This window comes from Haliotis asinina, chromosome 1 (genome assembly GCF_037392515.1).
Source record: "Haliotis asinina isolate JCU_RB_2024 chromosome 1, JCU_Hal_asi_v2, whole genome shotgun sequence".
NCBI classification, from domain to species: Eukaryota; Metazoa; Mollusca; class Gastropoda; order Lepetellida; family Haliotidae; genus Haliotis; species Haliotis asinina.
Window position 1 is genome coordinate 103963738 of NC_090280.1, and position 15382 is coordinate 103979119.

The 15382-nt window shown below is 40.0% G+C and overlaps 1 protein-coding gene across 1 annotated transcript in view; it reads right to left on the reverse strand.

The window, feature by feature from the left end:
• Window positions 1–15382, reverse strand: part of LOC137257648 (lissencephaly-1 homolog A-like) — a 50684-nt gene that overhangs the window by 17119 nt on the left and 18183 nt on the right. The window lies entirely within an intron of this gene.

The following is a 15382-nucleotide window of genomic DNA, read 5'->3' on the forward strand; positions in this document are numbered from 1 at the left end:
GGAGAAGTGGACAGACTTCATCCCCTATGCAACTATCATAGAGAAATTCAACAAAAAGTACCCAGGTTCAAATGTTTAAAAACATATGAGATGCACACCTTTAGCGTCCCAAGAAAGACCAAGTATAAGTTCATTGAATTCCATAAAGCAGTTTTTCAGGAGAAGTGGATAACGTACACGCTCTCTTTGTCCGCTATTACACTATCATCACAGAGAAATTCATCAAAATGTACTGAAAAGTTCAAATGTTTCTAAACTTACAAAACAATACACTACAAAAACAAAATATGAAATGCACATCATTAAGAGTCCCGAGAAAGCCAACGTTTTAGTCCACTGAATTCCACAGAGCGTTTTTTTTAGGAAAAGTGGATAGAGTACATTCTGTTTTAATAAGGACAAACATACAGCCAGATGGACACAGAAGGTAACCCTATATGCCCCCAGCCATATATGGTGGGTCACAGAGTTGCCACCAACTTACTGGTAAAAGTAGTAGATCAAATGGACATGTCATCCAGTATTAATGAATTTTATCAGTTTTAGATCCATGTGGACGCTGAAACCTGACCAATATACTGATGGAGGAAAGTGTATGGAAACCATCAAACGTGAGGCAACACCACTGCATCAAGCAAATGGTGTCTGCATGCGTGAGACTGAGTGAGTGAGAGAGTGAGTTTATCACCTGTTTGTACAGTTGTATCACACTGAGCGAACATAATGTGGGTGGAAAGTTATATGATGCATGACCGTCTCCAGCTGCACAGACTCCAACACAAACAATATTCTGACATCATGTGCTGTGTACATACTAGAAACTGATCTCATATTTACTTAGCATTCCCATCCACATTTCATATTGTCAACACTAAAGGAATGATTTACAACAAGTTCACTGACACAATGCCCCAGAGCCTGCCTACATGATTCTGGCACATTTTACATGGTTACCTGATACAGGTTATTTTCACACATTCCCTCTGTAAATACCTACATTTCACAATAGCTTACCAATGGTGCAACCACCATACAGCATACATGTCCTCATCATTCAGAGAAAGAACAGGCAACAATAGATTAAAACATTTAAGTGGGGCCAGTTTTCTTCCTTCTCAAACCAGAAATACAGGTACGTAGGAGAATGTGCTGGCTTGTGTGCAATGTGTGTCAAGTTGGGCGTACAGACCTGCTGGGTTTACACAGTGCAGTGTACAGGGAATATCAATAGAGGAGTTAGTCAGTCTCTTGTCACTAACACAGGAAGCTAGATTATTGAATCTGATAGCAGGCACATGCTGGAGTTCATGATGCTTCTATGATGAGATAATACACAGAAAAAAACCTATCCAATTGTTAGACATCCTCGATATCTCCAGGGTATACATTACGATAAGTCTCCACTATACCCTGGATGCATCTACGTCTTGGCCCGAAAAATTTATTACCTCTCTTTGCTGGCTCTGCATTCTCAAAGTAGCCAATCAGCTAAGCTGCGGTTACAACTGAACAAAGATAGCAGTTGCAGCGCAACTCTCATTTTGCGGAAATCATAAGGACACATTGATAGGTCCTAAAAGTTAAAAAAACATACATGCAAGAACTCCTTTTGCCTCTGTCAGAACCTGTGCAAGGCTTGTGTTGCTTAGTTTAATCGGTTAGATAATCTAAAAAGCGAAAATGAGTTGTGATTGGTTTGTTCCAAGTTCCTTGCGTACCAGTGTTCCTGTTCTCCAGTAATTACCTTTTCTTTACCGATAATAACTGGGAGGATCCGGTATTTTCAACTGCCGCCGGTAGCTGCTGCTGGTAAATTTTTCATTGCATTGAGTTGCCTCCTTTTATTGGAAATTAAACATAATTGCAGTAAGGAATGTCTTGGTACACCTAGATATAGACTTCAGCACATTGTGCACATGCAGATCAAGCCATGCCATGTGATTGGCTGATACAGACCTTTTTGGGAACAAATAAGATGAAAAGTAAAAGTCAAACATCTGATCCAGTGGTTAAGGGTATGGAAAAATATGCTGATGTTTTTTCCAATTGTGACATGTCATAACAACCCTGTGCCTTTTCTTTAATTTTGTCATATTTACGAAACCAGAAAATGATCATAAAAAGATATCTTTAATAGTATATATAGTCGCCCATTTTCCGTTATCAAAAGCTTTCTACTCGCTAACATGACACATTAGTGAAAATACTTCTGTTTTATAAGCTTTGCACGAATAACATGTGAGGCGATTCGCTCGGTGACCGGTATCGTTCGAAAGTTGTGATTTTCAACTAAATCACTGTACCCTTGCCGAGAGTATTTTCAGTTGTAAGAAGCGATTTTATTTGAAAAACTGGTTTCTAATGACATGTTGAAATCATTTTCTGACTGCCTCAGCATGGCATCGAATCGATAATTGTATTTAATGTAATCTAATGAACATATTCTCAAACAACAAGCAACACACCCTGCAAGTGCAACACATTTATTAATGCAGTATTTCCTTATGAATACTGGTTACTTTCTCTCCAGATAAAAACTGGTTCAGCTCGAATTTTCAGACAAGCAAGTGGCAATTTTCAAAACCACAGGCAACACTGCGTATACACTTGATTGGATAAAACGCCAGCCAAGGGAAGTAACAAATTTATCGGGCCTAGTCGTAGATGCATCCGGAGTGTAGTGGAGATTCTTCAGAACGTATACCCTGGAGATATTGATGATGATTGTTAGAGTGAAATACAATAACATACCCTTCATTATTTCAAGTTCATAATTTATTATCATAACAAACATTGGCCAATATATGTCAGTCCATGTAGTTGTATTTGTGTCAGACACTGACAAAATATTGCCTATGGTTACATGTATATTATCATTCAGACACTGACAAAATATTGCCTATGGTAACATATATATTATCATTCCGACACTGACAAAATATTGCCTATGGTTACATGTATATTATCATTCCGACACTGACAAAATATTGCCTATGGTTACATGTATATTATCATTCAGACCCTGACAAAATATTGCCTATGGTTACATGTATATTATCATTCCGACACTGACAAAATATTGCCTATGGTTACATGTATATTATCATTCAGACCCTGACAAAATATTGCCTATGGTTACATGTATATTATCATTCAGACACAGACATAATACTGTCCACGGTTACATGTATGTCATCAGTCAGACACAGACACAATATTGTCCATGGTTACATGTATGTCATCAGTCAGACACAGACATAATACTGTTCACAGTTACATGTATGTCATCAGTCAGACACAGACACAATATTGTCCATGGTTACATGTATGTCTTCAGTCAGACACAGACACAATATTGTCCATGGTTACATATATGTCATCAGTCAGACACTGACATAATATTGTCAATGGTTACATGTATGTCATCAGTCAGACACTGACATAATATTGTCCACAGTTACATGTATGTCATCAGTCAGACACTGACATAATATTGTCCACGGTTACATGCATGTCATCAGTCAGACACTGACATAATATCGTCTATGGTTACGTGTGCATTATCAGACAATCCAGTGGCTGATGTTATGAGCATGAGACCTGTGGGATATGAAGACACAACCTACCAAGTCACAGAACCTGATTAGTGTTGGGTATTGGCTGAAATCTCACAACTGATGATTGGTTCATTACTAATGAGCAATTGTTTAGATTTACCTGTTCAGGTTGTTATTGCAAATAACTAAAACATGGTTCTCTGTTGCTTCCAAATTTCAATTTCAAACTTCACATTGAATGTAAGACAATGTAGCTTGCTAGTTTAAAGTGACGACTAATATATCATGAACATAAATTCATTGAGTGAGTGAGTGAGTTTAGTTTTACGTCGCACTTAGCAATATTCCAGCTATATGGCGACGGTCTGTAAATAATCGAGTCTGGACCAGACAATCCAGTGATCAACAACATGAGCATCGATCTGCGCAATGGGGAACCGATGACATGTGTCAACCAAGTCAGCTAGTCTGACCACCCGATCCCGTTAGTCGCCTCTTACGACAAGCATAGTCGCCTTTTATGGCAAGCATGGGTTGCTGAAGGCCTATTCTACCCCGGGACCTTCACGGGTATAAATTCATTGAAGTCTTCAAAGATGTAGAATCATGGCTTTTCCGTAAGTGAGGTGAGTTTTCTTTGATTTAAACATGTTTTCAGGTCTAAACAACTTCCAAGATATGTTCAAGATATTGTCAAATGTTTCAAATACAACAACAGTAGTTACAAAATCATTTGTGTTCGATTATGAGAAAATGTGATAAATTTGTTTTGATTTATTTCAAATAATCATGACACCACTAGTGATCACGTGATCTATTACAATTTTTATCAGTTGCAAGGGGGTCCATTCTCACTGAGAATCTCCACTGTGGTCCAAGAAAGCATTAGAACAGATTAAAAGTGAGATAGGATTTTGATTTATTTACTTTCACCTAAAGACGTCTTGGTCATGTTCTACTTGATCTGCAGGATCAACTGACCAGAAAGCCTACAGTCTGCATCAAAGGGTTGTGGGACTATCCCACTAATGACATGGACCAACACAGCAGTATAATGTCAACAGTGGAAAACCTTCTAAGTCCCAGTCTACTGCCCCATTGTCCTGGGTCAGCAGAACATGGGGTCAAGGTCACACCTACATCAATACAAAGTGCATGTCACACTCCCTGGATGTACTTGATGGAAGGTCAAGTCACAGCAGCTGGCATTACATCTGTCCACTTCAAAACCACAAGTTCACTGTCATCCAATGCTCACTGTCATCCAAAGTTTTGGAATTTTGAATTGATCTGATATTCTGTATTAAAGTATAGCTAAGAAATGAAATCTTGTACAAACAATCCTTAATCATGATCAAGAATATGGTACAGCATAAATCTGAACAATTCCAACAATGTTTACAAACACATGTCCAGAGATATGTCATATCTGCAACAATGGACACATTCTGTTTATTACTACTGTTTTCCCAATTCTCATACTGTTTCCATGTCATTACACTACTGTGAAATTGTTACAATGTATGTGGAATGTAGCAGTGTATTTCTAGCTCTTTGTACCTACTGTGTTCATATTGTTAGTTTATATAATATTGGCTCTGTTCCATCATGGAATGCTCTCTCTCATAAAATATCTTTTAACAACATCCATGAACATCAAGAAATTGATAGACTGTCTGAATGCTATTATGTAAGTCACCACAGCCATAGCGTTATTGCTTTGGCCCAACAAACAAGACTAGCAGCATGACCAAACATAACCGACCATTGAGGATGTGGATGAGGTAAAACAGTTCCAATCAACAAAACGTGACTGACAAATTGGGGATGGCTAATGAGAGCCTCTCATACACTCCTGCTGAAAGTTTCAGTCAGTCTGACCGTTCAGTACAGGTATTAACTGTTCCAGGAACCGCAGGATTCTGTTAACTGTATTTCAGCCATGAGTGTATACATAATTCCCAGACATTCCCGACATTCCCAAGGTTCTGTCTGTCACCACCAGGTCACGTGAGGCAGCAGCTGGTGGCTGATAAGACGACAAACATGTCATATTTACATGAGATAGTTATACATGGGACACTGAACCGTGTCATCTGACTGCTGGTATCAGCTGACTATGAACAAAAACACACTTCAACAGTTCTACTTTCACTCATTCCATAAATCCTCAAATCTTTCAACATGATGTTTGCTTATGATCTCACCCAGGTGATCTGTCATACAGACCCTGATGCAAATATAACTAAGAAAGCCCATGAAAGTCTAGAAAATGTGGCAAGTCCCAAAGCATCACATGGTTAGTTAAACCAGAGTGCATATTCAGTTTAATATCGCTCTACCACATTTATGCCACTCATAAATTGTTGTAAATAAAATGTAAGTTTATAAATAGAAGTTAAAGAAAGAAGAGAATTTTTATGGATATCAGCTTCTTTATTTTGAGGAACTCTCTCCCTTAAGTGCATCACTTCTAAATGCCATTCAAAGACCTAAATAGAAAGTTGTTCAACAGAAAATGTTTAAGTGTATGTACCACACCAATCGAGCTTGATTTTCATGTATAGCACTCTTTAGTTACACAGAGACACATTAATTAGTTGAGTTGGTTTTAACATTGCCCAGTGCAGTACTCCAGTTGTCCCATGGCATGTTAAGTCAATGTAGGAGTTGGACATGTACTCTCTCTCTGGCCATGGTCTAGCCTAGCCCTCCTTGCAAGGTTAAAGCCCTCAGTGAAACAAGTCTAGATTTCCTCTTGTCTTGAATCTACCATCTCATTAAGGCTTCTTCTTACTTTCCTTTTCACTAGGGATCATTTGTTACTATAAAAACTCTATATATTCAGAAACTAAGTGTTCCTTTAGGGGAATTAAACCAGGAAATACATGGCATATCATGACAATGTACAAATAATATCCAGTCCTGTAGATCTCCAGGTGGTCATGCCACATATGTATTTCAAGACATTTATAACAATGATTTCTATGGGCATCAGGTACCATAATCATTTACATACCTGAACACAAACTTCATGACAGAAAGACACATAGAATTTAAGCAATAGATGAGGCCCTTGTATCAGTAGTAAATTTCAAAATTTTAATGGGCTATCTTTTATTCTAAATTGCAAAATGGCTCATGGCTTCTGTCTTTCCCAATACCTGATTCAACACACATGAAAAAGCACAAAATATCTTTGAGATGACCCCTTGTATCAGTAGGCAGCGCATGCATTTCATGCCAGGTGAGTTGACATTCCGTTAAACCTGGCTGAGCGACCTAATTGCCATCTATAGTCTGATCTATTGTTTTCAGCAGCTATTCATATATTTTTTTCAAGTTCTGCCCAAATGTACAGGTAAACATGCTTTTCTGGATACCCTCTTAGGAGATCTACTGAATGCCCACTTAGGCCGATGTCAGTTATTTCCACATATTCTATGTGCAGTTATGTAAATTGGAGGGATACAGAGTAACAGCCGAAGAACAATTTTTTTAATATTTCCGACAGTACTTTAGTATGTACCCAACATATATCAGGGAATTTGAAAGCAGACTTTCACTGGAATTAGAAAAGTGGCAGAATTTCAAGATGACTGTCAATATTGAAACTGGACCAGACAAAACCTGCTTTTGATGAAACTAGCATCAGAGTAGAACACCACACAATCACACATTGTACCCTACTTAAGTTCCATCAGAAAAAAAAGAGAGAGAGAATTGAATATTTTTGCAAAGAATGTTTAATGTATAACTTAGTTAAGTTGTCAGCTGAATGTTGCATTCTATATAAGGTAAAGCAACACTCCACGGAATCCTCTGGTACCCAATTCATCCAAACAGTGTCTGGGGCGATTTCTTCAGAGATTTCACTGACAGCATGTTCAGGTACATATTTGTTCTACCAAGCACACTACTTGGATAATCTATTTCCACAAGAGGAGAATGCTGTGACTAAATAATCTGCACATGACTTCTTCCCCAAACAGTAACAGGCTCTGAGAGACCAATTTTGGTGCAGTACATCACAGTGGTTAGCAGTCTGAATAACACAGCCTGATTCCCCAGTGATTCAGTGTGATTACCCCAGTCAATGTGAAACCCTACCACAGTCAGCATTGAACATTACCCTAGTCAGTGCCTACATCTACAGATGTCATCACACTCAAGTAATGAAGCAATGTAATTTTCTTGGAAAATGTAAACATATGTGATACTTGTCTTACAACTGATCACTTTCTATGAGAATATGTCATCAGGGTTACCCATAGAGAGACAGACATCCATGACAATCCAAAATAGGCAACTGTGGAACAATTCAGTTTTGACTTGCAGGGGTAAGAACAAAGACTTCTCTGAATACTGACAACTGTATTTAGATTACGGAGCACACAGGTGGGGTACAGAAAGGTTGGTGGAAATATCAGCAACACCTATATTTGGTCAGCAATTATCAAAGTACCAACACCAACATATGGTCTGTAATAGAGGCATCAAAGAACAGCAGCCATTGAACACTTACTGGTTAGCAGGATCCTGAAAACATGGCCCCAATAGCTGCATCTGTGTGATGATACTGGGCACCACATGGTCAGTACTGCCTGGCAACACATGGTCAGTACTGCCTGGCAACACACGTTCAGCAATGCCTGGCAAACCATGGTCAGCATTGCCTGGCAACACATGGTCAGCATTGCCTGGCAACACACGTTCAGCAATGCCTGGCAAACCATGGTCAGCATTGCCTGGCAACACATGGTCAGCATTGCCTGGCAACACACGTTCAGCAATGCCTGGCAAACCATGGTCAGCATTGCCTGGCAACACATGGTCAGCATTGCCTGGCAACACATGGTCAGCATTGCCTGGCAACACATGGTCAGCATTGCCTGGCAACACATGGTCAGCAATGCCTGGCAAACCATGGTCAGCATTGCCTGGCAAACCATGGTCAGTACTGCCTGGCAGCACATGGTCAGTACTGCCTGGCAACACATGGTCAGCATTTCCTGGCAACACATGGTCAGTACTGCCTGGCAACACATGGTCAGCATTGCCTGGCAACACATGGTCAATACTGCCTGGTAACACATGGTCAGCACTGCCTGGCAACACACGTTCAGCATTGCCTGGCAACACATGGTCAGTACTGCCTGGCAACACATGGTCAGCATTGCCTGGCAACACATGGTCAGTACTGCCTGGTAACACATGGTCAGCACTGCCTGGCAACACACGTTCAGCAATGCCTGGTAACACATGGTCAGTACTGCCTGGCAACACATGGTCAGCAATGCCTGGCAACACATGGTCAGCACTGCCTGGCAACACACGCTCTGTACTGCCTGGCAACCCATGGTCTGTACTGGTGGTGGTAGATGGCCAGAACCACACCACCACAAGCTAGAGAAGCTGTAGAATGTAGGCTGGCATCATTGATCACTGACTATTGATTACTGACTGACAATTGACAGCACTGTGACAGGTAAATGTTCAAGAACTGACAGTATTGTGACACGTAAAGGTTCAAGCACTGACAGCACTGTGACAGGTAATGGTTCAAGCACTGACGGTACTGTGACACGTAAAAGTTCAAGCACTGACAGTACTGTGACACGTAAAAGTTCAAGCACTGACAGTACTGTGACAGGTAAAGGTTCAAGCACTGACAGTACTGTGACAGGTACAGGTTCAAGCACTGAAAGTACTGTGACATGTAAATGTTCAAGCACTGACAGCACTGTAACAGGTAAAGGTTCAAGCACTGACAGATAACCATAATTCATCTGCTGATATTCTTCAAGATATTTACCAACTGTCTGACAATCCATATCTTAGCTGCCGAACTGACCCATGTCTCACATGTACAAGTCTTGACGACCTAAGTCCCCATCACACTTTGAAAGTGGATCAAGAAGAAACTGGCTGGACTGAATCTGAGTGACATGGTCAGGAGATAACATTAACAATATTACAGACCCTTCCCAACTACCAACATGCTAGGGCTACAACACTTAGCTCCTTCCAAAGGCAAGTTTAACTTGTCTTAATTCAACATTCCTTCCATCTCCCCTGCTTCAACCATCTGGCAGCTTCCTGGAGTGTGAGGGTATGGACAGCCTGTGGTCTACACAGCATGACTCATCACAGAGCCCAGACTCCCAGAATACAATACTATATCACAGAGGACCTTGCAGGCTCCACCTTCATGGAATGCTGTTCTATAACACTTTACCCATATCACATTAGACCTTGCAGGGTCCATGATGGAGGAACACCATGTCATATCACACAGAGATAATAAGTCAAGTCAGTAACTGTAACCTGTTACACAACTAAACTTTACCTGAAACTGACTCAACATTACTCTATGTTACAACATGTTTGTTTGTGAATGTGAATTTGTAATCTTCTGATTAGGAGCATAACTTCATTGTGTTACAGGGAACTATCAGAAAATCAACATATTATCAATATCCTTCTCATCTCCAATAATCAGTGCTGGTGTAAATGGGCATCACATTGATGCATGTTAGCAGGACTGTATCAGTGGTCCAGCTACTCTCCTGTCTGGCGGAAACTGTGCAGTGTCACTCAGTTGTAGCTTCATGTGTCACATCCTGACTGGTAACTTAGGAAATGGAAACTACAACAACAACAACAATAAGTGTTCGCCACTAACATGGCAATGTCCCCCGCCGCTAAAGAAGAATGAAATATTTATAACATGTTCACTACTTTTTACATTTTGCTCACCGACAAAATGCGTGAAGTGACTGGTGCCTGGGTAATTACCCAATGTAGGTTGTTGACAAAACTGAGGTCGCAATGTTTAATGGAATACTGTTTTAACATAAGTTCAAAAAGTGGTCATATTGGGTATAACAGTTCATCAAACATTGTGTCAAGAGTTTGATGAGTGGTCAAAGAGTTGTGGTGATCATGGAAATGAGGTCAAGGTCAACACAATCAACTTACTTCTGTGTAATCACCCAATGGGGGTTGACCAAATTTGAAGACATGAGGTACCACACTTCATGAGATATCAAACTTTAACAAAAGGGTTGTGGGGACCTTGAAAATAAAGTCAAGCCTGGCAGGGAATACACAGTATAACATACAGGGAGGTGTCTCAACAATTTCCACATGTCATTGTATTCATTTTGCTTAAGTCGTGTACTTTAAAGAACTTTATATCATACAATCAAGACATGACATTACCAAACAAGACTGAAGACTTTAAGGAAACATTACCTTAAACAATTTTTAACATTGTTCCCAACACTGCGATACAGTGACACTGTAATACAATGACACACTCTATCACTAGTATCAGGACACTGAACCCACCTACTGCATACCAAATAACTTGGATAATTAGAATAAATTCTTTTTCTAACATCTATGAATACGCCACATTCAGCACTATTCCAGTTATATCAAAGGCTATAGACAATTAAGTACAGATCTGATAATCCTGTGATCGATATTATGAACAATATTCTATCAACTAAGGTACATAGCCTGACCACATATTCCTTTTGGTGGCCTCTTATACTAAGCCAGAATCCTCACTGGTTAGGTAACCCTGGAGTGGGAAAGTGAAAACGAAGATGATTACAAACTACAGCATGTACAGGGTGCCTGCCACCTGTCGCTGAAACCACACCAACTTCACAGGGAATTTACCCTTCAAACAACCATTAGAAAATCACTACAAGATGCTAATTACACAGCACAATCCTTCTTGCAGCCTTCCACTATTCGTACTGAGTCTTCCCAGATAGAGCGCCACTGCTGACAGAGAACTCATGAATGTTTAAGGTGGCAGGAGGTGTTCAGGATACAGGAATACCCAGTATTGATCAGGACTAATTGCAGTCTCTGTACACTTCTGCAACCCCTCCTCTGAGTATCACGGGCAGTATCATGGTCTACTGGGACAGACAACAGACGTCTCAATTATCTAGTAGATGAGAGGGCAAGGAAAGGCAGGACAATGAACATACACACATTTTAGTTGTGTACATTATTTTGTGGGGTTGCTTCACCTAAGTATCTCATAGGACACACCCTCAGATGCCCTCCACAGGTCAGAGTCCTGACTGAGAAACAGGCATATCTAGACAGACCAGTAAATTTCATGTAAGACAAAGTAATGAAACACTGATTACACTTGAGAGAGAACAAACAACTCTGGATGACTGTTGTTACTTGGTGCATGATTTTCTTGGTTTTGCAATGCTAAGGAGTGTAATGACAAAAACAAGCTGCACTTATTGATAACCAAAGAACTAAAACAAAATAACAGATCTGACAACATTTTTTCCATCTGGTCTCAAGAACTATTGACGTTGCAGCACCAACCGATGCAGAAGAATGTAAGACAACATCTGTGGCATGACACCCATGATAGAATTATACGCTGTATGATAGTCTGTCTCACAGTCTCTGAACCACATTATTTTCCCTATGGCCAAGCCCTCTCTGCACTGCTAAAGCCTTAAATGAAGCAAGTCTAGATTTCCTCATGTTCTGAATCTCTGGCCTCCCTGGGTCTCCATTTCAATTCATGTGAGTTAGTTTGTTACTATCAAAACAAGTGTAGAAGTGAGCACAGCTCACGCAGCCCAACTTCCCTCTTTGGAACATGGAAATGACTGATAGTGATATAATGTGACAGGAATCAACAGCTCACATAACTTGATGCTACCAAACTTTATATACATACAGTCAGGCCGCGATAATCCGGACACTTCTGTTTTTCATCAAAAACGTTCGGATAGTGAAACGTACGGACTACTGAAACGAACTTTTATGAACACAACTACAGTAGAGTTACTTCCATTTGACATGGCAATACAAAAATATACGAACGTTTACAATTTTCAAAAGACTTTATTACAGTTTGCAGACATAACTTGAATATTCATATAATATCCAATCAATGCGTATAATCATGTCTGGATAACGTAACAAAACTCACTTGTGATAGAAATCTACATGACAGTAACAGTTCTGAATGGTGGAGCTTTTTACTTCGGTCCAGGTTTCTCGATGCTTCTTGGAGATTAAGCATTTGAGGCCGGTCGGCACACTGGATGAAATGCAGTGAATGAAATGAACTTTCACGTTGGTCATTGGCACACTTGTGCCTGGCAGCATTGTCACAAAGTAAGATCACGTGTCAACCACGTGATTGCATCTGTCTGTCAAATGGTCGTAGCCAATCACAAACCATATCAGATGTTCGAAATTGTGCTCTTGCCGATAGAATGTCCGAATTCTTGACCAAAATGTTTCACATAAGATCAAAACTGGCTTTCGGGTTTTCTCTTTGTATGTACAAATTTCTTTTTTTTTTCGTACGGCAGTAATTTCACATATTTTAAGACTAGGGGCGGGTCTTGCCATTATGACTGACAAGCGTCAGCTGATCTCATTTTGACACGATCAGTGTTTTATACAGGAAGTAAGCATGACAGGTATTACTCCAACTAACCAAAAGTGAGACCTACTAAATGATCAAAATCACAAACTTACGACATCTTCAACTCGGAGGTGTCACTTAACAATTACCACTGAATGGGGCTCATGGTGTGAAGGGATTATCCGAACCTTTTTGATGTACCGCCAGATTAATGAAGCAAAACTGTGTGTAATTAGCTAATCTGTTACCACTGATTAGCGTCCGGATACGGAGAGTGAAGCACCGGATTACTGAATCAACAGATAATGAATTTACATAGTAAACAAGATTGGTGACAGGTAGTTATTGTTCGGATATCGCGGGAATCGGATTGTCGGGGTCCGGACTAACGCGGACTGACTGTATTAGATAATAGTTTTGCCAAGAACGCCTTTATTTGCATACATGAAGTGAAGAAATTAACTATTTAGAATCATCAGAACTATATTTATACCTATGACATGAACAAAACAACCCACGTAGATGCGGAAAATAAATCACATGTTGATAACCTCATAGAAATAACTAATCTAGATACAGAGAATAAACTTGGTGCACATATTGGTACATATGACACAAATAAAGACCATGAAAAGTGAAAAATTAACATCACATTTTGAATAATCACATTCTGCAAAAACTAGCCCCTGGCATATCTGTGGGTCATTGTGAACCTCACATGTAGAGTTTCAGCATAACAACTTCATAATAGCAAGAGGCACATCTGTGGGTAATGATTAACATGTGAAGTCTAGTGAACCTAACATGTAAGCTTTAAGAGATATGCTCCAACAAAGTTTCTGGACGGAAGGATGGACCGACGGAATGAATGCTACACACCCCCGTTACTTTGTAGCAGGGGTATAATTATATACAGTCATAGACTAAGCATTAGTACAGCTGTATGACACCAACAATATCTGGTACTTTTGCAATTAGACATCCAAGGTTCATATCGAATGTTGCCAGCAAATCTCAAGATCTGTAACCTCGATGAATCTTTGTTCTCTGGTTAGCCAGAGTCGTAATTCTACAAAATGAATATGCTCTTTCACTGCTTTTGGAGGTAGCCATGAATGATGTCAGACATCGAACACAGGCTGGAATGTATCCAGTAGGAATCATGAACACAGTGTTTCATCAACACCAAGCTTAAGTTGCCACAAAAGTGATTCTTCAAAAACGTCCTGACCACCCTTGTGATCATTATACTTTATAGCAATCAAGGGTGATTCTACCGCACATGTGTCACCACACCAGGTGGATCACTGGTATTCATGCTACAGAATCAGAATGGCATCAAGAAGCATCAATAATTCACCTGTGTGTAGGTCCTAGCAGGGAGAGGTGGGCGGAACTCTCTGTAGTTTGTTAGCTTCTAACTCAGCCTTGTGAATTAGGGTTAGCTGAGAGAGCATTCCTGTGATATCCCAGCATCTCAGTTTGATATTGGAGGTAATCCTCACCACAGCACCAATGGTCGAGATCTCTCGTTACACCTGACCATGGCACCAGTGGTTGAGATCTCTCTTTATATCTGACCATGGCACCAGTGGTAGAGATCTCTCTTTACACCTGACAATGGCACCAGTGGTAGAGATCTCTTTTTACACCTGACAATGGCACTAGTGGTAGAGATCTCTCTTTATACCTGACCATGGCATCAGTGGTAGTGATTCAGGTCTGTGTGACATAGCTTCCTCCACCAGATCAATACTGATATTACAATCCCTAATGCCACTAGCAAACATGAAGCCTTGTAGGGCAAATGGCAGATCCGTTACCACCATTGCTGATCCCAGTCTGCTTACGTCAGTACTGTCCATCATTTGCATTATACGGCCTCGACGGGGTATTATAGTCTTGGAGATGGCGTCAGTGGCTTGCATTCCAAGACAGTGGACTAATTCATTACAAGTTCTTCACAATTCATCAACTCCAAGCTGTATGATTTCTTTCACATTCTAAGCAAACCAAAGATCAGGACACTGAAACCTGGCATTGTTAAATTTTCAGTCACAAATGCAAGAAATGTCACTTTGCCATTCTCCAATTGTCCTGTTGGCACTCCTCAAACCTAATACACATGAAACTATATGCCAGATTTTACAGATTTCAGTTCCAAAACTAATGTGTTCAAATAGTGTTTTCCTGACAGCAAATAAATGCTGTTTTCCAAAGATAACATCAGTGCTAAATTGTGAAATTAAACATTCAAACAAACTTCATCCAAGCAGTGATCATGGGAAATTAAACTGGGTGTTATAACTAAATTTTAAGACAAATATCTTCCGCTCAATTCACTACCATAGCTATGCATTGAGTTCTATTAAACAGCCTGACACTACAAATA